At 37.1% G+C, this 22,501-nt stretch overlaps 1 protein-coding gene across 10 annotated transcripts in view; it reads left to right on the forward strand.

Annotated features, from left to right (window-relative positions):
- Positions 1–22,501, forward strand: part of MYO3B (myosin IIIB) — a 192,889-nt gene that overhangs the window by 147,877 nt on the left and 22,511 nt on the right. The window lies entirely within an intron of this gene.

Below are 22,501 nucleotides of genomic sequence, written 5' to 3' on the forward strand. Positions count from 1 at the left end.
TGAAATCTCTCATGTTTGACAGAAAGAAAGACAACGTGTTTGTTTATACTCACTATGATTTAGTCAGGAACACAGGAACATCTACAGTAATTCTAAAATCTATGCGATCTGGTTTCTTATCATTTGCTTATACATTATTTTTGCCATGGTCACTAATAGTTTAAGAGCTTGAGATAAAGCATTATGACAGTTGTTGAATTTTAATCGATTTATCATTTATTCTATTGTAATCAATATTTATTCTACATGAAATCAATACCTATCGAAATATTTTTCTCTGTCATTGTAATCATTAAGTTTTTGCTAATTCCTGGAAGCAAATATTAATGCTGTATCACAGAATGCCTTCCACAGATTAAGATGAAGCAGATTGATAATGTGATACCTGTGACTAGCATCAAAATAGAATGATAATACATGAATTCCCAGCTTATTACTGAAAATGAATTGTTTATAATTTTGTGTTGTATATTAATGTTTCTATTTATATATTTAATGGGACACCTTTCATCTTGTCAGTTCTCAAATGTTTGTCTGAATATCCCTAATCCTGCAGTTAATGTCTTTAAACTTTATAACGTTCAGTTGAACAATTTATAAATTAAAGAAGATTAATTAAGATAAATTAAGAAGACAGGTACATATCTGGAGATCCTTCTGTTATACAAAATAACAAAGTCAATGTTTTTAGTCTTCTGCACAGGCATAATGTGTTTTCCATGCTGAAAACAAAGTGGTATGTAAACACAGCATGTTGAGAAATCCATTATACTTTCTTGATGAACTTCAGTCCATATGGATTTTGAATCCATAGTGTGGGACTGCAGGGGATGAGTGCATTAGTATCGTAAATTATTACATCTAAAACAATAAACCCGTCAAACAAAAATATCTTCATTGCAGTAAACCCTCTTGAGGAAAGCAGTCAGGACCCAAATCTGTCATCCTTACTGCCAATGGATATTGTACATTACCCTGCAACTAGTCTCCTTGACATCAGTGACATTGTATCTGAAATTAAACAATTATAGACAGTAAAATTGGCAGAATTACAGCCTTACAGCCTTAAAAACATCTAATTCCAAGCCATTGCCTAGACTTCAGAGAATATGAAGTCACAGAAGGATACCGATTGAAAAAGAGATAAGTGCAACATTATTCCGAACTATTTCAGAAACATGTATGTGTAAAAGAGTAAGCGTGGAAGGAATTTCTCAGTAAAGTGTGAATATACTCAAATGATCATATAAATCTTGCTTCCATGAATGACTGTTGGAGAATTAAACCTGCTGAATAATAACAACTTCTTAAAAGCACAGCTTGTGTTCAGGTACTCAATGGTTTCACACCCTATGCAATCCGTGTTCAGTCTTACTGTATAAGGTATATTTTCAAGTACAAAGTATTTCTGAACCTATTGTGAGAACCAAGTGAAATAGCAAATATTACTTTTGAAAGAAGAACACGTGTATGCAATACACATGGTTTTATAATGTGAGACTATGCTGCATGAGTTGTATTTCACCAAACAGAAAGCTGACAACAGGGTTGTCCAAATGATGTGGAGACTGATTTTTCATAATGAAACATCACTCTGCTATGCTACACATTCACACTGAATTCTTCTGTCATCATGGTGGTAGTTCCATGAACCTGGAACACAAAGACAGAGAAAGGAATGTGGTAGGGTTCTGCACTGGTCTCTTGCACAGTTTTGAAGCAGTGTTGTTGTTTGCTAAAGGAGGGAGTCTTTATATGTAGGATTACACTCAAAGTGGAGGATAGGCAGCTCATTCTTCTTGAGGCCTCAGTGGGGGGGAGGAGGAGGGACTCTCTTTCGAAAGACAAAATGGTTGACATGAGTTTACGTGTTTCTGTATTTGTCAGTGTATTTATCAAGTGCACTAGTTTGCATCTTATCCAGCTTTCTGATATCGTAGGTTACTCACTCTGGTCAGTAGAATGGACAAGGAAAACTAGACCATCAAATTTTCACAAAGATCTTGACACCCTGTAATCAATGCAGAAATGAAAGTTCTTTTCACTTCAAGAGGATTTTTACTGGGTCACAGAAAGCTGAACACTGTGACCAAACTGTGTGCACTGGAAGTTATGTGCATGCATGTGCTGTGGTGGCACAGGGCTCCAGGAGCTGGCTCAGTGCTGCCCAGGATTTCCCCTTGGCTCTGCCGGGGTAGTGGGGAAGGGCTAGCAACAAAGCCAAGGATTCCAAAAACACCTCTGCCTGTTTCTGTTTTTAGGATGGAGAGAGGGTCCAGTCAACACTAATAATTGAGCCAGAAGTGAGTCATTCTAGTCACAAAAAGGTAGTAGTGAAAGAACCAAAATATTGCAGAGATAAATAATTTCCAGAGGCTGAGTTGTGATATTTTCTTAGAAGAAATAAGTAGAGAGAATATTTGAAATGATAAATAAGAAAGAAGTGATTCATGGAGATCTCCCAGTGTAACTTTGGCTTAAAGGTATATATGACTGAGATTGTCCTAAATGAATAGGAAATAGGTTTGTAAAAAGCTATTAGTATTTCTACATTGACCAGAGGATGGCATAACTCTTAACGCTAACGCAGACATTTTAAATGTGTGAGAGCATGGTACTCTCTTACCATGGACATTCTCATGTGGAAGAAAAGGACATATTTCTTGATGATGTTTGTTTTGTGACTTGCTCCTCATGCTTGGCTGCAGTGCTGAAATTTTGAGAGGCAGAGGAATTTGCCGGGGTTCTGAGATGTTCTGAATTATGCAGTCTGCTGTGTCTCTAGCTCTATTTTGAAGCTGAGGTATTGAAACTTGCACTGTAGCTGTAAAAGTCAGAATATGCAATATGCCCTTTGATTTTATCTTTCATATTCTGAAAACTAATGGAAATTAGGACCCAGCCTTGTTTCAAGCTGGACTTCTACTCATCAGTGACCCATTTTGAATATTTGCCTTGCAATGTTGGTGGTTTTTTTTCATGTTGCACTTCTTTTTTTTTCCTCTCTTTCTGGTAAAGTAATCAGAAAATGCAGTTTGGTGAATATAGCTGTGCTGGCTTGGAAGAAACATGTATTATATGTATAATGTATATATATATATACATGTATATAATATGTATAATTATTGCTTATTGCTCTGTTGCAGGGCAAGCATATAACAAAATGCGTTAGTGCTTGATGGGGGTGAAGGCTGTTGCCCAACTTAGGCAGTACTGTACACTGTTCAATAAGTGGCATTGTGGGCAAAGGAGAAAATATTCCCAAAAAGTTACTCCATAGGGTGTTACCACACAGGTGATCCTTACAGATTTACCACTCCAAACAGGAAATTTAAAATGAGTTCATCAGGTGTTTGAGCTTTCATTTTCTGAAAATACTCCCTATTCTGTCTCATTTATCTAAATTCTTTTTCTGTGAAGATTAAAAGATATATCATTCTGATGAGACAGAAGTGGTCTGTGTAATAGCCAAACGTGTTGTGTTGTTTTTTTTCTTTGAAAGTCCTCTGTTGCTCTCCTTACTTAAAAATAGTTTGTCTAAATGGGAGTGTATGTTTTTCTCTTTGTGTATAAACACAAACCTTGATTTATTCTGAAAGCAGACGGAGCCACCAGTGAGAAAATGCAATCTTTATTTATTGGGCATGATCAGATTCCCAGCACAAGTAGATTGCTTATTTGTGCAAATTCTTTTCTTAAAGCACAGGAATTCTCCTGAACAGAGTCTAAAGTATAAGGGCACAGAGAGGCCTGTTACCTCAGAGTTGTTTGAAATGAAGGTGACCTTATATGGCATTTTTGAGCATTTTATAGTCCTAAACTTAGCTTGTGAAAACAGCAGTGCAAGGAGGAGGTACAGTTAAGTGTAACAAGAAGATAAACTTAAGGTCTTGGTCTCAAACAAGTCATGAGACCTTCCACAGTAGTTCTACTTGCAAGTAGGACACAAGTTGTAATGTTTTAAATTGTTTAGTTGTTTTAAACTGGGAAATAACTTAGTCTCAGCTAAGATAGTCTTACCTATTGTTTGATAGTCAGACTAGATAATCTTAGAGGTCATTTGTAATCTTTATGATTCTATGATTCTATTCCAGCTAGAAAACAGCTGTCATTTTATTTGTACTAGCTATTTCTAATTAAGACTAGAGTCCATGCTGTGATTGACCACAGCAATCCTCTTGTCTACCATGCTGTACTATGTCCTACCTCATGCTTGGTAAGATGCTTTAAAAGCAAAAGAAAATCTCAGAGTGAGCAGTTGCTATAGATAATTGCATTTATAAGAGGTATTGATGCAATTGTTTCAGAAAAATCACTATCTGCACAGTAAATTTCATAAAATTCAACTGTAATCTTAAGATGCTTGGACAAATGCTCTCTGAATCAGTGTCTTCGAGATCTTAAATGTCAAGAAGCCAATTAAAAAAATGTTTAAGCATTTCACAAATATCTTGCTTAACATTGCTAGTTCATTTCAGATATTTCAGATTTCAGATATTGTCTTTCTAATGGGAGTGATGTTAAAATCTGAATGTAAGTCGAAGGAGGTAGTTGAAAAAGCAAATGGGAATGTATTTCTTTGGAAAGCCTTTAGAATATATTTGTACTGAGCAAAAAGATTTACATAGCTAATTACTGTAAATTTGCATACTTTAAAAATTTTATTTACTGGAAACGGTATGACAGTATTAACATATAAACATTGTTTCAGGTATTCATTATTCTGTCTTGAAGGTAGAATAATCTTAGTAGGCAAACTATACCAATCACAGATACATGTGTATTGTCTTTCTTTGGTGCTATGGCAGTAGAATGCTCAAAATTAAAAAATCTCACCCAAGCCACAGCAATTATACTTAGGTGTATGGTCTTTGCTCCAAAGTAGATTTTCTTTGAAAATACTCTTTAAGCTGCCTCAGTCTCAGCCCTAGAATACAGCCTTGATTTGATGTCTTTCATTTGTACATCAGGTGTTCTTAAATGCAGGGAATATGTCCTACTCTACATGCTAATTTTATGTTGTATTGTAATTTTAACTGCAATTTTATGTAATTCCTATTTGTGCATTGTTTTGTTTTGTTCTGTTTTTTTCAAAAAAAAAAAAAAAAAAAAAAAAAAAGATGGCAGCAATGGCAAAGCAATAGTCATTAGTGATTTGGTAGTGGGAACTTTTTATGCTTTGACTCAGAGAAAGCCAGTATCCTAGCATGACTGTAATAAGTATCATGATAAAAGTCAGGACGTATCTCACACAAGATAGGGTATCAAGACACAGATGTTTTGAACCAAGGAAGCCGTTTTCCACAAGTGAGAGATCAACCCAAGGGATTCAGCTGCTCTGTGCAACTCAGCTTTCTATTTGTCTTCATTATAGCTAACCTTCTATCTACATGAAAACCGAAGCTGCTGTTTCACAGCATCATAGCGTGACACGTTGCCAAGGCTTTCCACTGGTTGTCATTGGCAAATGGGGTGGTACTGACACATGGATGCAATTAATTGCAGAATCCTATCATTCAGGATTTTAAATTAAAGAATTTATAATCTATTTAGAATTATTTTGGGTCATATAATCAGGAGTTTCATTTCATCATTTTTAAGCCCCCCACTGAGACTAATTTTACATTGAAGGAATGTAAATCATGAAAAACGTGACTGTAGCCAGTAAAGTCAAAACAGTAATTGAAACTGGGTCTCTTAATATTAATAAAACTGACATGAAAAATTCTCTGCATATTCAGAGGTTTTTGGAGGTAGGACTTTTTTGAGGGTTTTTTGTTTGTTTGTGGTTTTTTTGTGTTTTTTTTTTTCATGAGTTGGTCATGTTTGAGTTGGTCATTCTTTTAGTAAATAGAATAACAAGATCATGGCACAGTCTGAACCTTACAGGAAACACTGAAGAGGCTAGAGTAGCATTACTGAGTATGATCTGTTGGCACTGAACTTGCTGTAGCTATGTACAAGGGCTATGAGAGTTCCACAGTATTCTCCTATTATGTACCACACTGCAGACAAGTTGAATCCTAAGTCAGAAGAGTTGCTAATTAAATATGTTTTGTAATGAATTTCTGTGGAAATGATCCTCCCACAGCAGTGTCTGCTTCTTTTGAATAAAATACTGACTGGGCACAAGCAGGAGAAAAAGCAGCTTCTTTTCCTTTTTCCCTTTAGTGATCAAGTGTCACCACTTTACTGACCTCTTCAGTTGTGTGATCTATACTGGACTTCGAGCATAGTAAACAAAAATCACATTTGCAAATCATTCATTTTTGTCTTCAAGAAAATAGATAAATAGAAATCATATGAAGGAAAACATTTTTAGGATATCTCTTCAGAAAATGAACTGAAAATTAATCTATATCTCAAGAAATCATTATTGTTTCTGTCATTATAAGAAATGATGAACACTTTGAGTTGTGAGGCTGTTTATGCAGGTGGATTTTCTTGGTGCAAGTAAAGCTATTACTGTGCACTGAATTGTATGTGGTAGAACCCTGCAAGAGACTCTGGGGGGGGACCTGCCCATCCCTTGGAGAGCCCAATATTCATTTTTCTGGATCCATACAGTTAGTTTCATGGGCCATTGAGGTGAGAATCACAGTGCCTCTATTGCAGTATTTCAGTCCTTCAATATGTAGTTCCAGAGTAGATTCAGAAAATCTGACTCCGAAACATAAATAATGTCTGTTGAACTGTGAGCTGTGATTTACACTGATGACGTTTGTATTCTGAACTGGTTCTCTCACAGATGCTTTGTTAAACCTTTTGCTACTCTGTGATGGCAAGATTTGCAGGCTACATTCCTAGGACCAACAAATCTGAAAATAAGTTATGCTGTTCTTCAGTTTTTCTTTACTGTTCAGCTTCTTAATTGTTTTTTGTTGGGTTTTTTTTTTTCCCTCCAATAGACAAAGACACAAACAGTGACAAGTGATAAATACAAGCTTTGATTTGTTAAACACATGTTAGCTCTGTGTTTAGCCCTAGGCAGTGAATTTCATTATAGACTGGTTTACTTCTGGATTGGTTATTGTGATTGCTTACAATGCAAAAGGATTTGACCTGCAGTCATGACTGATTAGTATCAAAGGTGAGAGATAAAATAAAATGCATGTTAACTGCATGGATAAACTGCATGTTCAAAAACTTATAGACAGCTGGACTCACTGTTTGTTCTATAGTATGCTGAAATTCAGCTTGTTAACTGCATTGCAATAAAAAGAGAATGTGTATTTCTCATTAAAAAAAAAAAAAAAGTATGATCAAGTTAATGAAGTCAAATAATAGACATAAAACACTGTGCCACAGATACAGGTTTTAGTAGGAGTTCTGTCTCTTCCCTTAGAACATGATGTCCAGGGATATCTTTCTGACCCAAACTGCATTTCACCTTCTGTATCTGTCTTGGTTTTCTCTTCATGATACACAGGTTTATCTGAGAACTCCTTTTTGCCATTCCTTTGTTGGTAGTTGTATGGGAACTGCTGAATCACAGCCTGAACCTCTGATTGACCACCTGAGACAAGCACTGAGTCAGCCATGGGAGCACAGGTGAAGACAATTCACCTGTGCTGCAGGAAGGAGTGGAGCCTGGCTGCACCTCTCCTGGATCCCATTTAAGAGCTGACTGCCACTAAGGAAGGGTCACTTCTTAGAGACCCCTCCTGTGGGGAATCTTGTGAGTCTACAACATAGGTAAGCAGTTTCCATTTATTATCTTCCTGTTGGGTTAACCTTGCTCAGCTTAACTTTCCTTTATATTTCTCAATTATAACATCTGTGTATTCATTGATTATACAGTAGTTAAACTTTTTATCATGCAATGCCTCACTGATTTCTTATTAATACTTGAAGGATCTCTGAGAGTTGTCTAGCAACCTTATTTATATTAGTTAGCCACCACTGCTAAAGCTCTGCAACAGCAGCATGTTTCAGATTGCCAGGGAAATAACGTGGTTCCCAATTCATTGTTCCTTCATTTCTAAATTGTTCCGTAAAGCATTGAGCAGTAGTATGAAAATTGTATTTGTCTTTTCGGTATAGTTGCTTTATCTCTGAGATTATTTAACCACAGTTGATGTTATTTTGTATTTGGTATTTGCTGTGTTTCACAAAGAAAAAGACAATTCAGATACTGTTTTAATTTTTTTTCTCAACACCAGAAAGTTTTGGGCAGCATTTTTATTTCAGGTTGTTTTGTAAGAAAAGGAAGGTTAAACAGATCATCATTAACTGATAGAAAAAATGTCTTCTGCTAGGTGTAAGTTACCAGATTGTTTCTGGTTATTTGCTGGTATTTGAACTTAGAACTGGCTATTCTGAGTCCTCCACAAGTAAATACTTAATAGATGGAGTTCAGATCTTCATTGTATGCTGTATGTGTTCTGAAGTTGCTTACATCTTTATATTTCTCCATGGATCATACTGAGAGAAAATGCAGTGGTAAAAATGGTAGCATAAATAATGTGAAGGTGACAGAATGGTATGTTAAGTGTGAGATAGCTCTGTAAGCACTATAACAAATTTCTGAAAAAATTGAGATTTCCAAATCTTAAATATTTTATATGTGTTCAGGTTTTTTCTGTTTGCGTAATTATCCTAGTAGTAGAATTGTAGACTGTGATTAACTACTGAAAGTCATACACAGATTAATAGAAACCATAGTATATAATTTGTATGGCTGATCAATGCAAATGAATAAAATAATGCCTCTGACAAGTAAAGTACAGATACTTGGGACAAAATATTTGCAATGGCACATGTAAACATCTAGAGATACAAGTTATTCACAAATACTTTTTGATCAGTAGGTTTTCCATTCTCTAAATGATGGACTGGTAGTGAAGTATTTGGATGGAAAGAAATTATCCTAGATAATGTATTCATTCTTACTGAATCACTCAGCTTTGCTAATAACAATGATTGTGTGTTCCATTGCTCTCCTTTATTAAGTGTTTTACATTTCAGTTCTCTCAAGAATTATCTCAATTGGATTCTAATGGCTAAGTTGAATATAGCAAAAGCAAATACTAGTTTCTAATAGTAATTACTAGCTTGTAGAGATCACTTCTGTCTCCAGGCAAGGATGATCTTTCTTAAGGATCTTTCTTGCATATGGAGAGAATTACTGAGAGCCAGTTGTGCTCATGTGTTGCCTGACATTGGCAGTTCACCAGAAATTAAAGGCCACAGTTCCACCTTTCCTGCTTGTAACACCTGTCCCCTAAGGGAAGATAAGAATACCACAGTCACAGGAGGAATCGTCATTGTTGCCAATATGAGAAGGAGAAGCTGCTTTCTTACATGCTATCAGGCAACAAAACGTTACAATAACTTACAAGAATGGTTTAACAAATTCTATTTGTCTTACTAAAAACTTCATAGGATCAATTCTTTGTCTCGAAGGCTTGTTCTGTTTGTCACAGAGTAACTCTCATAGAAGCACAAGCATAACAATGAGTGTTGTGAAAAGGTGGCAAACACTATATAACCAAAAAGTAGTCTCTTGCTTGCTGTGTTAGTTTGGCCTTCTGGCTGGGCCAAGACTGTAGAGGAGGGTGGAGGAGACAGTTGTGAACAGCTGAACAGCATCATGAGTGCTGGTGAAAGACCCTGTCATCTTACACATTTCCCATCTGACACATTTTGTAAGGAGACGAACTTAGAGAATGTGTGATTGCCTAACATGTAGGTTGGATAGATATATCAGTTCTTTATGTTGAGCTGGACCTAGTTCTCTCCGTAGGCTGTGAAGTCTGTCTTCGGTTCTTCAGCCATGATTTTGTGAGAGTACTGCTGCTTTTGGGACAGCTTTCACCACTGTGCTTGTGTTTGCCTCGTGCACACATACAAGGCACATTCAAAATAAAGAAAAAAATATTGTATTGTTCCAGCCTATTTCTTTAGTTCTGGATTTGCAAACAGCAAAAATGCCCTCCAGCAAAGTGGTGCAGTTGTTTTTTCTACATTCTTTTAATGCTGTTCTTTACTGCATATTCTTAGTTATGATAAAAAGAGCATAGCTATCAAATGAATAACATTCAGCTTGTGGGTTTTGAAAGGCTTATTTGCAGGGAGGAAAAAAGTTTGCTGCAGGTCCATGGAAAAAAAGTCCTGTCAACTAATTTGAGTAGCAGCTTATGTGGCTGTAGTACTAAAATTTCAAAACAACCAGCCGCTATAGTTAAAAATACATAAAAGAGATATTTGTGTAGCAAAAAATCTTTGTTGTTGATTTCTTTTTAGAGAAGTTCAGATCTGCATCCAGTGTCCCAAAGGGGTACAGATAGAAGATTCCAGCTTGGGCCCACCTCTCATATTTTGCTCATCAGACTTAGAGACAAGTGATATCAATTCCTTTCATCTGTTATTCTCCATGTGCTTACAATTAATCTTTCGTTCACAAGAAACTGATAAATTGAAAAGTACTGCCATTTATAACCTCTTAAGGATCTGGCCCTGCCGGTGGTATTCAGAACAGCTGTTAGGAGTCTATAGTAAATATCAGTTTTCTGTCTACTGTATTAAGAATCATTCTTTGTGCCTTTTGATCATTGATTTGGGTCCCAAGAAGGATGAGTTCCTCACCTTCATGCACAAAGGAGCTTAACTATGTTAGAAAAATTAAATTTCACATGGGCAGACAGAGTAGCTTGCAAACTGTACTCTGTTTTGAAACATTCACTGACAGAAACAGTCAACAGAGACAGCCAAAAGCAGAGCTGTTTCACAGCCTAGAAAATTAAGCAGTATTTTCATTATCATACTTCATTATCATAGGCAACTCACAGCCTTACATGTTTTAATTCAAAAATTACTTATGTAGCAGTGCTGTTCAGCTTGTCATGACACGTGTTGAAGAAAATCACAGTTAAATCATAAAACTCCTAACTCATAAAACTAATCCTTTTCCCATCCACAAAATAAACATACACAGTCAGATAAACAATGAGTATCAGTCATTCTGCAGTTTAAATTCTGCTATTATTTGTAGAATTGCAGTGTTTTGTAGTGTGATTGGCAAGGATGGGCAGTCAATTTTTTTGGTTTAGCTTCCTGTTTAAAACAAACAAACAAAAAAAAAAAAACCAGAAGTACTAAAAAAAATAGAACACTTTCCTGGAGAAGTGGTCCATTGGTAGGGCAAAAAACACTCCCCATAGCAGATGAAACCATGGGGAAGGTCACGTGCAGAGAAAAGCTGAGAGGCATATAGACAGACAACGTGAACAGAAAGCAAGCCAAAAGTGGAATAGAAGGAATACACCATCAAAGCAGAAAGCTTGTGTAGAGAACCAGGACAGAGAAGGAAGAAAGAAGATGAGAAGATGAGATGGGGGGGGGCGGGAAAAAAAAAAAAAAAAAGGCATTTCAATAATGACAGAACACTCAGTAACCACAGCAGTGAAGTATACCACTGTTTTCTGTAGTGTTGCTTTTCTCATATGCATGCTGAAGATTTTCAGAGGAAAGTTTAATTTTAGCATTAGAGTATTTGAAAGGAGTATACATCACTTTGTTACTGAAGGAGAGGAGGTATGTTTCATGCAGTCTTGAAAGGCAAAAAGTTTTTGAAGGATTGTCAGTACTTAAACTATTTCCTTTGCTGCAGTAACCCTATCTATGCCTTGTTAGTTTGCAACATTTTGCATCATTATTGCAACATAGTTTTTCTTTACGCTCATGAAGTGTGTGCCTTTGAAAGGATAGAGGGCTAATTGCTCCAAAACCTCGGAATGTAAGGAGCAGACCTGGTGGAATAAGGGAAATTTTCCCTTCTGTAGTGCAACCTTCAGTTAAACTTTTTATTATTATTTATGAATTTCTGAGGCTATCCAAAACAAACTAACAGGAATAGTAAAGTGTGTCCATAACGTCACAACAAATGAACAGACAAAATAAAATACAGGACTCCAAATAGCAGTTACTTAAGCAATTCACTCAACTTTAGAACAACGTTACAAAAATTAACTGGGAGAGGGAAAACTGAGATTATTCCCACTGGACCTTTAGCACTTACGGCCTTGCATTCTGTATTTCACTGTCCTATTCAATGGAGTTATACAACTATAATCCTTCTACATTTTGGCAGGCATATTTCTAAAAATAGTGATGATCTCAACAGGATCTAAATAAATCACTATTATATTGCTAATTCATGCTGAGCTGAAATATGCCATAATTTTCTTTGTGGATTAAATGAGGAGTCACTGAGCACGTGAGTTAAACAGTTTGATTTTAAATAAGTCAAGCTTAGTTTTCAGGCAGATCTTGTCTTCAAAAAATTGTTCAATTTTTTTACACCATTTTACCTTCTGACATTATGGGTTTTTTCATCTGTTTCCATCAATCTCTTTATTCAAAGTTGGACCTAAGCAAGGGATTAAGGCCTTTAAATTTCTGTTTGAGTTCACTAACCTAGTACTGTTTTGCATCTTATCTACCATTTCAGATTTTGGCAGGAATTTTAAGTTCACGTTCTTCTAGAGCTTCTTGTGGTGGCTAGTTACTTTTCCTTTAAGTCCTATGGCTATGGAGGATCATCTGAAGCAGAACAAGATGTGCCTTGATTTTGGGCATGATTCTTTAACAACTTTCAGTTGAACTGATGATTGCTTCTGAGAATTAAGGCACAGCTTGCCCTTCAAGTTGGCAGACAAATTCAAATCAGTATTTAAGGTCAGCCTTTATTAGTGGGTTCTCAAGATCCAGGCCATTGCAAGCTCAGTGGTTTTATTCCCTATTGCTATTTAAAAAAAAAAAAAAAAAAAAAAAAATTCCCCCAATGTGATCTCTGCTTAAGTCAAATAGTAACACAATAAGACTTTGGGGGGGGCGAAACATTGTTTTGTGTTGTTGCTTATGTCCTAGTTAGAAACAAACAACAACAAAAATGTTAAATGACATGGTATTCCCTTTATATTGTCAAATAATTTCTCCAAAGAAATCAATGTCAGTAGTAAGAATACTACTGAATATCCTTAGATTGGTAGTTCCATTTGTTTCAGACAGAAGAATTAGTTTCTCCTCACATGTGTTCCCTACAGTCCTCTGAAGGTGTGCAAAGGCTCACACTGTTGCTCTTTGAACACAAAATACCACACCAGAAAAATGTGCTTAAAGGAGTCACGAGAGGGCAGAGTCAAAGGAAGTCAAGAGATGTTTTCTAACATGGAAATACTGAATTTGAACTGAAGAATCAAGAGATGCAGATTTGATTTGTCTGAAGGAGCATTATTTACTTTCATTATTGGCTATATAATAAATAAACGTTGCTGTGTGAGTTTTCAGTAGAACTTTGGATCAGATCATCATTTTCCGAAAGCCCTTTTCTGAGGGAAAATAGAGCTATAATATAGAGTCTCCAAAGTATTCAGTAACTCACCAAATAACCATTCATGCAAGGTAAGATTTGCAAAATTTGCCATAGGAATCTGGCTATAATCTAGATGTTTGAGATGGCTTTCAGTAGCTGAAACTGGGAAAAAAGGAGAGGATTTCAGGAGTAAAGAGACTTTTTTTCCTGCATACTGCAGCTTTTTACCCTAATGGCTTTGGTTCAGGTTTGTACTGCCTTGCTTTAGCATGCTTCCTATCCTGAGATGAATCAGTGCAAAGACATGGAGCTGGTATGCAGAAAACATACTTTCTATGCTTGGCGTACTCTCTGAAGAGACTTCAGTGTGACTGTAAATTAGGCCCATTATGCTTAACTTCATCATGTATCCTCATGCTACACCATGAATAAGCATGGCTGATGTGTAAATCTAGCCCATTGTATCTGGTTTACATTAGTTAAACTAATGCCCGGGTTGTTGATTGGTTTTGTTCATACCAACATCAGAACACTGAGTAAGAACAACAAATCAGAAACAAAAAACACAAGCATTTAAAAATACTGCTCCCACAGATTGGAGCACCAAGTGTGTTTTATATAAACAATTTGAATAAACATAGCTGGACTTCTTACCAGATTCTTTCCCCTGAAGGACCCTTTCAGACAAAAACAAACTGAGCAAAACAAGTTTTGGTGGGATGGGCCTAGGTCTGTTTCATGTAAGTGGGTGACAGAGCTCAGAGCAGGAAGGCAGCAGTGTGCTGAAAGCTGGTGTACATTGTCTTTTGCATGTTCCCAGCCCGCTTGCCAGGAGTGATCTAGAACTGAAACAAGGCCCTCTTTTTACTGGGACACAGGGAAGGCGGCCATCACTAATCTAAAACAGTTCTGCTGTTTGAAAACAATAGACTTTACTAATTTGATATTCTGATTGTGCCACATTCTCATGTGAATGTGTGGTCTGTGGTGCCAGGTCAGGAAGGTGAGAGTTTCTGTGAACTACTCCTTCTCTTGTGTGGGGCATTAAGATAGTCGGTCTTCTACCACAGTACCCTGTCTGCTTCCCTGTGGGTAGGTAGCATCACAGGGGAGATGAGGAAGTAGTTGTCTTCAGCTCTTACCCGAACTGTCCAGCCACGGGAGTCTGGAATGAGTTATAACCTACGCAGCTATTTGGCATGACTCTGCCATGACACAAAGCCAGCAGAGCTCAGATGGCAGTTGCAAAGGTGCTTGCAGAGCTGTTTCAAGTAGGAAAGTCCAAGATTATTTTTATGTGCATGTGCCACGTGTCCTGGTGTTACAAGGAGGGAGGCAGGAGTTTTCCAGATCCTGGTGATGGAAAAAAATGGAAGGCAATGTTTGACTTGTAATAGCTTCATGAACACATTTTAATGGGGTCACTTTTCACAAAGCGCTCTTCATGTAGTTTCGGTAGGTGCTGTGTCATTGAACTGAGTAAGTCCCCTAACTGGAGCAGAGTTGAGAGTGAACACTGAGTCTTACTATGGAGCATGGTGCTTAACTTTCAGAAAGCTTCACTGGATAAAGGTGATACAGATTATTAATAGTACTGCTTGTCGGGATTTTTATTTAGCCTCATATTCAAAAGCTGTTTCTTTATTTCTAAACCTTCACATTTGCATCCCTTTGATATGAAATACTTGTGAACTAACTAGAGAACAGAGCTGTGAGTTCGGTAGCCAAGAGATCCTTGATTTATTAACACAGACTTGTTTGCAGCATCTCCTCCTTCTGAATATAACAAGTGCAGCAGTCAGAGGCTGATGATGAGGAGCCCAATCCTTCATGGTGCAGTGATTGTTACTCACATTTCTTGTTTAAAGTTCACAGCACTCATTGCCTAAATAAGACCATTCGGCGTGAAAGAGAAGGAATTGTGGATTTGAAATGATTGCTTAGAATTAGAAGTTCAAAGTACAGCTTGGAAGGTAAATTGTGTTTAACAGTATAGGTAACTGCTAACTGGGAATAGTCTTTTCTACGTGATGTTTTGTATTCAAGATGAAGACTTTATATTATCTGTGTTGTGAAATAGTAATGAGCAGTAATTGTGATGGAAGTTCAGAAGGTATTCAAGATGTAATAACTAACTGCTGCATTGTCCTCTACAGTGCCATTAAGACACTTAAAAGAGAAATTTAAATAACATGTAAGACATTCTGTCATCTAGTTATTCTAAATGCAATTATGGGTGTGCAGTTGATGTTTGGATAAGTAATGCTCTACTAATGATGCTTTTGCAAATAACTTTGAGAAAATGATTTAGTTGCATAGAAATTTCAGAATAATGTTTGCAGTGCTTGTCAGGTTTATGGAAGTTCAAGGATGTTGATTGCTGGCTTTTTTTGGTGTATGTGTATGACTATAACTTGCACATTTCTGTGAAACAAGCATGCTTTTACCATAGGAGGTCACACAGGAGGTCTTCTGGTGGGGGAGGAAAAAGCCTGCTGTAGTTCAGCAGAGTTAGCAGTCTTCTCACTGGAGAAACTGCCTTGCACAGAACCAGACAGACTGTGTCTGCAGTTAGTAGGCTTAGAAAATGTAACTGTACTGCAGATGTATGTCAGCAAATCTCCTTGCTGGAAAGGTTTCTGAAGACAGTGCAGCAATTCTTAAAGCAGTTTGCCAGATGGAATGAATTGTTCTGGTAAAAGAATAGCAATATTTCTAGCTGGGGACTTTTATTAATCCAAGTAATAGTAAGAAATAAAGAATTGTTAGAATTTGCTGATGTGGACTAGGCTGTAAACTAAATTACTGTTCAGAGAAAGGGACAAATTTTGATTTATTTTCCTCCAGAAATTTTCACTGCCTTCTCTGGAAGCAGGCTATGGACCTTCCGCTTGGAGTGGCCCAATCAAGTCATGATCTACACTGCCATTGCACCACAGGATTGAAGAGCTCAGGCTCAGGTTTTCACTTGGCATGAACTGTGCCAAACGTGGCCTCGTAATCAAACTTAAGGCTTTCCCTTTTGTCTGAGATGACACTTGGATAAATACCAAATTTTAGTCGTGGAGATTCCTAGAACAATCAAAATAAAAGCATGGGGCTAGAAATACACAAGGGTGTTGGGTTTCAGGCCCGTATTCACAGCTTAGTTAAAACAGTGGAGAAGGTCCCGTGAACTCAGTGGATTTTTTTAATGAGGTCAAAAAAAAAAAAGTCAGAGTGACTAATAAACCCAGCACAACCTAGTTTCCCTAAAACTGCCTTTTCTGATATTAAAGAGCAGTGCTTTTTTATTACTTTTTTTTAACCACAACATTAATTTTCTTGTGGTATTTCTGAATCAATTCAGATTTTCCAGAGCTTGAAGGTTGAGGATGGATAGTGCATGCAGTAGCTGCACACAGGATGTGGTTGCACCTACAAACTGCCCTTTCTCCACCTTCCAGTCAGAGAGTGGAAGTCAATTTTTTCAAAGCTTTCTTAATTTCTTCTGGAAACTCTTGGACATACAGTTCAGCTGTATTATGTAGGCAAGGAGAGTTAGAAAGCCTTGCTACAAGTTTGTTATTATATATTATAAGAAGACCCAATATAAAATGACTAGAATAAGCCTTTGTTTTTAGACTAGTGCATTCATAAATACTACTCTATGGACTTTTTGAGTAGCATTTTTGAATTTGTAGATGCAAACGCTTCCCACATTATCAGAGATTCTTTACAAGTGTAAACGGAGATGACAGTCCAAATCATCTTCTTCTCCTGTTCTTTGTTTCGCTGATTCCCATAGATTTCTCCTCTCTACTTAACCGCAGTATTCAGGAAAAACTGTGCCCTATGCAACCTATTAATGAGTAACATACTACGATGTTGAAAAGACAGAATTGAATTAATATCTTCCAAAAACACAAAAACAAATCACTGTTTTTACTGTCTGAGGTTAAAGGTAAGTTTGTTTGTTTTCAAAAAGCATTCTAAAGCATTGCATCTGGAATTAGCTCAATCTGTGAAAGTATCCTTCTTTCAGAAATCAGCTTTATAATCCATTTTAATACATGTTCTGCAATGGTCTTTGGTCACTTTTAATGTCATTTTAAAATGTATCTGAATGTAAAAGGCTGCAGTTTATTTGGTCATTATATAATTTGTCTAGATTGATCAGTTTAATATCTGATTTTTCAAGATTTCCTCACAATTCTGAAGTTTTAGCAATGCAGATATTTTCTGTTGCCCAAGGCAATAATAGATGTGGTGTGCAAACACTGCTTTAAAGCGGGTGTCTGTCTGCTGATTTACATATTTTAAAAGTATTAAGATCAAAAGTAATGAGAATTTAATCCATATGGCATGTAGAAGATAAATAGGAATATTAATACTGTATCAAATACTAATTAAAGGAAACACCAGTCCTATTTTTAAAATCTTGCATACAGATGAAAATGAAGTCATTGCAAAGTTAAGATCTGATTCTTAAATAAGAATTAGCAGTTTTCAACAGCAGCTTCTAAACACGAGCCTGAATTCATGTGGGAGGTCAAGTTCTGGTTTCGTAGCACTTTGCAATACTAAAGCAGTATTGCTTTTTGTCAGGGTATCTCAGATCACTCCAAAACTACAAACTACCAACAACTTATAAGATGGCAAATCCCTTTCATTATAAAAGAAACTAAAGTGCAGATGTTTTTTTACTTGCCTAAGAATACTTGCCTGTAAAAGTGCTAGGCCTTAAAATGTATTCTTGGGAACCCTGATGGATTTTAATCAACTCTTGTATGCAGACTGCAACAGGGAGAGAAAAAAGATGTCTTCGGGTCCATTAAAAACTTACTTGGACAAGAACAGTCAAAATGAATAGCAAATTTGCTGTGTCTTTAGGCTAAAACAGGTTTTTGTAATTCTCTTTTATGGGATATATAGGTGAAAGTACCTTGGGATGTTATCCATATGGTAACAAGCACTCTTAAGCTGGCTTCAAATGAATTGGAACTCGGTGCTGAACACAGTGTGAACCTAGTATTCCTAGCAGACAAATTAGCCCTAAGAAGATACACAAGATGCATTTAGTGCATCATGATTTCTAAATCTGTAGCCTTTAGGTTCTCCTGAGTCATTGTTGTCACTATTTAAGGATGGAGGATACAAATATGTCATAGAAGTGTACTTGCAGTGAAGAGTTATCTTTGAAAGATCAGAAAAACAGAGAAAGCTTAAAACACGTATGCTAGCGCTGCAAGATCTTACAAGTAAGAGAATAATCTACATTGTTTGCTTTTGCAACCTGAAAAAGATTCCAAATGATAGAAATAATTGGTTTTCCTCCAATTTGTGCTTGAAGAATACATACATAAAATCAGCTATATATATATATATATATATCTCATATATTAATCAAAGTTATACTGAGAGACAGCTGTAACTGACAGAGCAGGGAGGGAAGTCTAAAATGTTTCTTATTCACAGTCTTATGCACTATTTAGACTAATTCTTCTAGCAGATTTATGGTTCTTGTGTCTTTCTATAGTAAATACAGCAATTAATCATTACCATACAGCAAATCTTGTCCTCTGCACATTGAGGAAAAAAGGCTGGGATCTGTGGGCCATCATCCAATGGCAAGTGATATTCCACTGTAGATGCAAGGTAGAACAATCTGAGATTGAATAAGCATCCGCTGTAGTTGGATTGGAGTGGTCAGGACAAGGTAGTTAGCAGATCAGTAAATTGCAACTCTTCTGCAACCTGCCATCTCTTTCTGAAGTTCTGTTTCATTCTAGAGCAAATGATGTGGTGATGTATCAACAGGTGTCAGCCATTCTAACGTACATGGAGCAAAATAGTCTAGGAACTGCCCTCACAAACCAAGAGGAAATTTGATTCAAGAGGGAAAAGGGAGTCACTAGAGAAAGAATGTGAAGGAGATTGATATAAAACATTCCCAGCTGTTTGTAAAGCCAATTTAGCCAATCAGCCAAACGATGAGTGGGGGTATAAACCCGTCTGCTTCTTGAACTCCTACAGGAAATATTAACTGTGCATGGTGCCCCTTCTTTATGGTCAATCTAAGGATGTTTTCACACAAGTACCAGCCTCAGTCCATGTAGAAAAAGGTAATCTTTGTCCTATGTGAGTTGATGCTTTTATCTCCCAATCATCATTTCTAATTATCTTCCAAGAATGTGTTGGCTCTGCTTTTTGTGGGGAAGGGCCTCATTTGTAAGGAAGGATGTGGTTACGTTCATTAAGGGTTTTTGGTGAATTAGCTGCAGAGTGGCTGCAGGGCCTTGTATTCAGGCATGTTTGTTTCCATTCCCTTTCCTGCAGAATAGCCCAGGTAGCGTTAAATAGTACTGTGTATTTTGTAAAAGACCTTTTAAATATTAAATAGAGCTTCATTTTTCCAGCTGGAGGATTAGAACATAGAAGCATTTCATCAGATCCTTCATCCAGTCTTGAAGCAATTTTGAAATGTTAACTGAAAAAATCTATCTGCCTTGGAGCATTTTTACATCAAACATTCAATGGAAATATTTAACGCAATCTCTTAAGCACATCCAAATATTAAATGAGAAGAAAGATGACTTTTCCAAGTGTTGGTGATGGTCTGATGCACCAAGTGTCAAGTTAACGTAAGTTTTTAAAGACAAAAAACATTACACCGGGGGGAGACTGGCAGGCGTCACTCTTATCATGAACACAGGCTGTTACACTGCTGGTGCTGATTTGCGTTCTGATAGAGATGTTGTACGCACCAAAAATCGGAGATGGTGTCTGTCCCGAAGTGTTTTGACCTAGAGAGATTAGAAACAAAAAGGCAGAGGCAAATAACAAAACTACTCGTTCTTCTAGGAGATGAATACACAGGAGATAACATTCCTTCTCTCCCTTCACTGTTCGCTTTTCAGACACATCTTGGCTTGACTTTTGAAATGGTCTTTAGGAGTCATTGCAGACTTTTATAACTGGGGAAAGGCAAGTGGTGACTGACTTTTATTTGGAAGAGGGATAATCATTTCTACCCTCCAGGATAGGTGAATTTCCCAAAGAGGGAAGTCTTGTCATTCCTGTAGGACAGCACATATAGTACATGTGTAGATGTGTACTGTTTCCTCTGTCTCAGGTATTAAAACTCATCTTTTGTGTGGCTGTCCCTGTTGACGGCCTTCAGCTGAACTGAAAAATCAAAATAACTCTCAGATCATTTTTCAGTGGAGATGCCAGTTACTGCAGTGGTACTCTCTCTAATGTTTGCAAGTCACTTCTATTACTGCAAGCGCATCTGGGTATAACACAGAATCATGCTTTTTTCTGGGTTATGGATCAGACAGCTCAATCTCCTGACCTAGTCAAAATGGGAAGAATCTGCAGCAGAGGGCATGGACTGCTGAATTTGGCTGAATGGGTAAAGACAGTCCTAGAGGACTGGAGAAACAGCTATTTACAAAATAGAAAGTTGCTTCTTCCTAACAGGCAGGTTGTCAAGGGTGCTGTATTTACCAGAGATATTTTATTTATATATATGAAAAAGAGTTAAAAACTATAACTTTTTAACATCTTACAATTTCAAAACTATTAATATACAAAGAAATTAAACCAATGGCTACAGCTTACTACTTGCTCCTGAAACAGTCATGGTGAAGCAAATTCAAAAATAGCATTATAATGACTATTTTATAGGTAATTTAAGATGTACTTTAATGGCCAGAGAGTACTGCAAAAAATGATATATGTCCTCTTTGGAGCCCCTGAAGTTTGGAATGTTGCATCAATAAGGAGTGTGAGAATGGGGATTGTGAAAAAATAAATAAATAAATAAATATTCCGTTTCATCTCTGAACAGAGGTAGTGCAGTCAGTTGTTACCTTCATGAATCAGCGAAGAAAACTGCAGGTACATATGTTAGCCCTTAGTGGCAATAGGACAAGGTAGTGGAAATAAGTTGCAAGTGCTGCTCCAATCAATGTGTAAAATGACGACTGCAGAGAAGCTGCTTCACAGTGATGTGCCTGTGTGTAAAGGGCAGATTTTATTCCCTCCTTCAGTCTTCACAGGCAAATCCCAGTTACTTGGAATTTGTTCAGGAGAAGAGTACATTTTACCCTGAAGGAATTAGGAAGCATTATAGATTCAGCATATGGGACCATATGTCGTTGTATTGTTTCCAAATGTTTTTTTTAAGCTTTTTCCCTCCATTGTGGACAGCTTATTTCACCACCCATTGTCTAGAGAAGAAGGGAGTTTCGTATTCCCATTTCTTTCATTAAGCCACTATTAAAGCTGTATCAATTTCATAATACTGTTTGTCAACATTATTTCATTCTTTGTTTCAAACATGCACACCATAAGTGCGGTTTGGTGCAAGTGCTTTGAATATGTTGTTCAGTCAAGGTCAAAGTCAATGGCAGAAATAGAGAATACAAGCAGAGATGGTCCTAAACCATCTCCAGCTCTGAATGGTTCACTTAATTATAAGGCTGTTCATAATCAAACGAACATTTTGCTTGAGCCTTAACAGAAGGAAGCAAATGCTAGTGTTTGAATGTAAGTGTAATTAAACTAGAATTGGAGATGCACAGGATCTGCCCCTTCTTTGCAATGCAGATCAGTATCCTCTCAAAATGTAAATTGAGCTATTCCGTGTCTCCCTCTTTTGCTGTGATTTTTCTACTCCAACCCTGGAGAAGAACTCTGGTGTCCAATAACATCTGTTCTAAATCATGTTTCAGAAAAATGTAAATACAGTAAACTTGAGTTTGTGCCCAAACAAAGCACTGGGCTAGCTCCCAAGGCCTCTCTGCATCTGGGATTGTTTGATGTCAGGAAGGCCTTCCACAATCAGAGACATCGGTGTTGGTGGCAAAAAGGCCCTTCAGATGGGGCTTTCCATGGGTTTATTAAAAGGAATTGTAAGTATTACAGCCGTTTGCTGAGCTCCCTATTTATAGTATCTGTAGCTAACTGCATGCAGTCCTCCTTTTTTTTCCCCCTCATCTCTTCATGTTTCCCCTGAAAGCACAGTGTGGGAGGTTGCAGAGGCTTCACAGTGTCAGAAAGAGTGGGGATGGATCTTCTGTGACCTTAGGATGCGGCGGGGTATATAGCTATAGCCACAACTAAGCACAGGTTTTTCATAAGAAGTTTTTATTTGTGTCTAATTCCAACAGTCAGATTGTCTGTCTACTTCAGGCATGG

The sequence above is a fragment of the Lagopus leucura genome, unplaced genomic scaffold (assembly GCF_019238085.1).
Source record: "Lagopus leucura isolate 7727_CA_CO unplaced genomic scaffold, USGS_WTPT01 Super-Scaffold_100012, whole genome shotgun sequence".
Classification (NCBI taxonomy): Eukaryota; Metazoa; Chordata; class Aves; order Galliformes; family Phasianidae; genus Lagopus; species Lagopus leucura.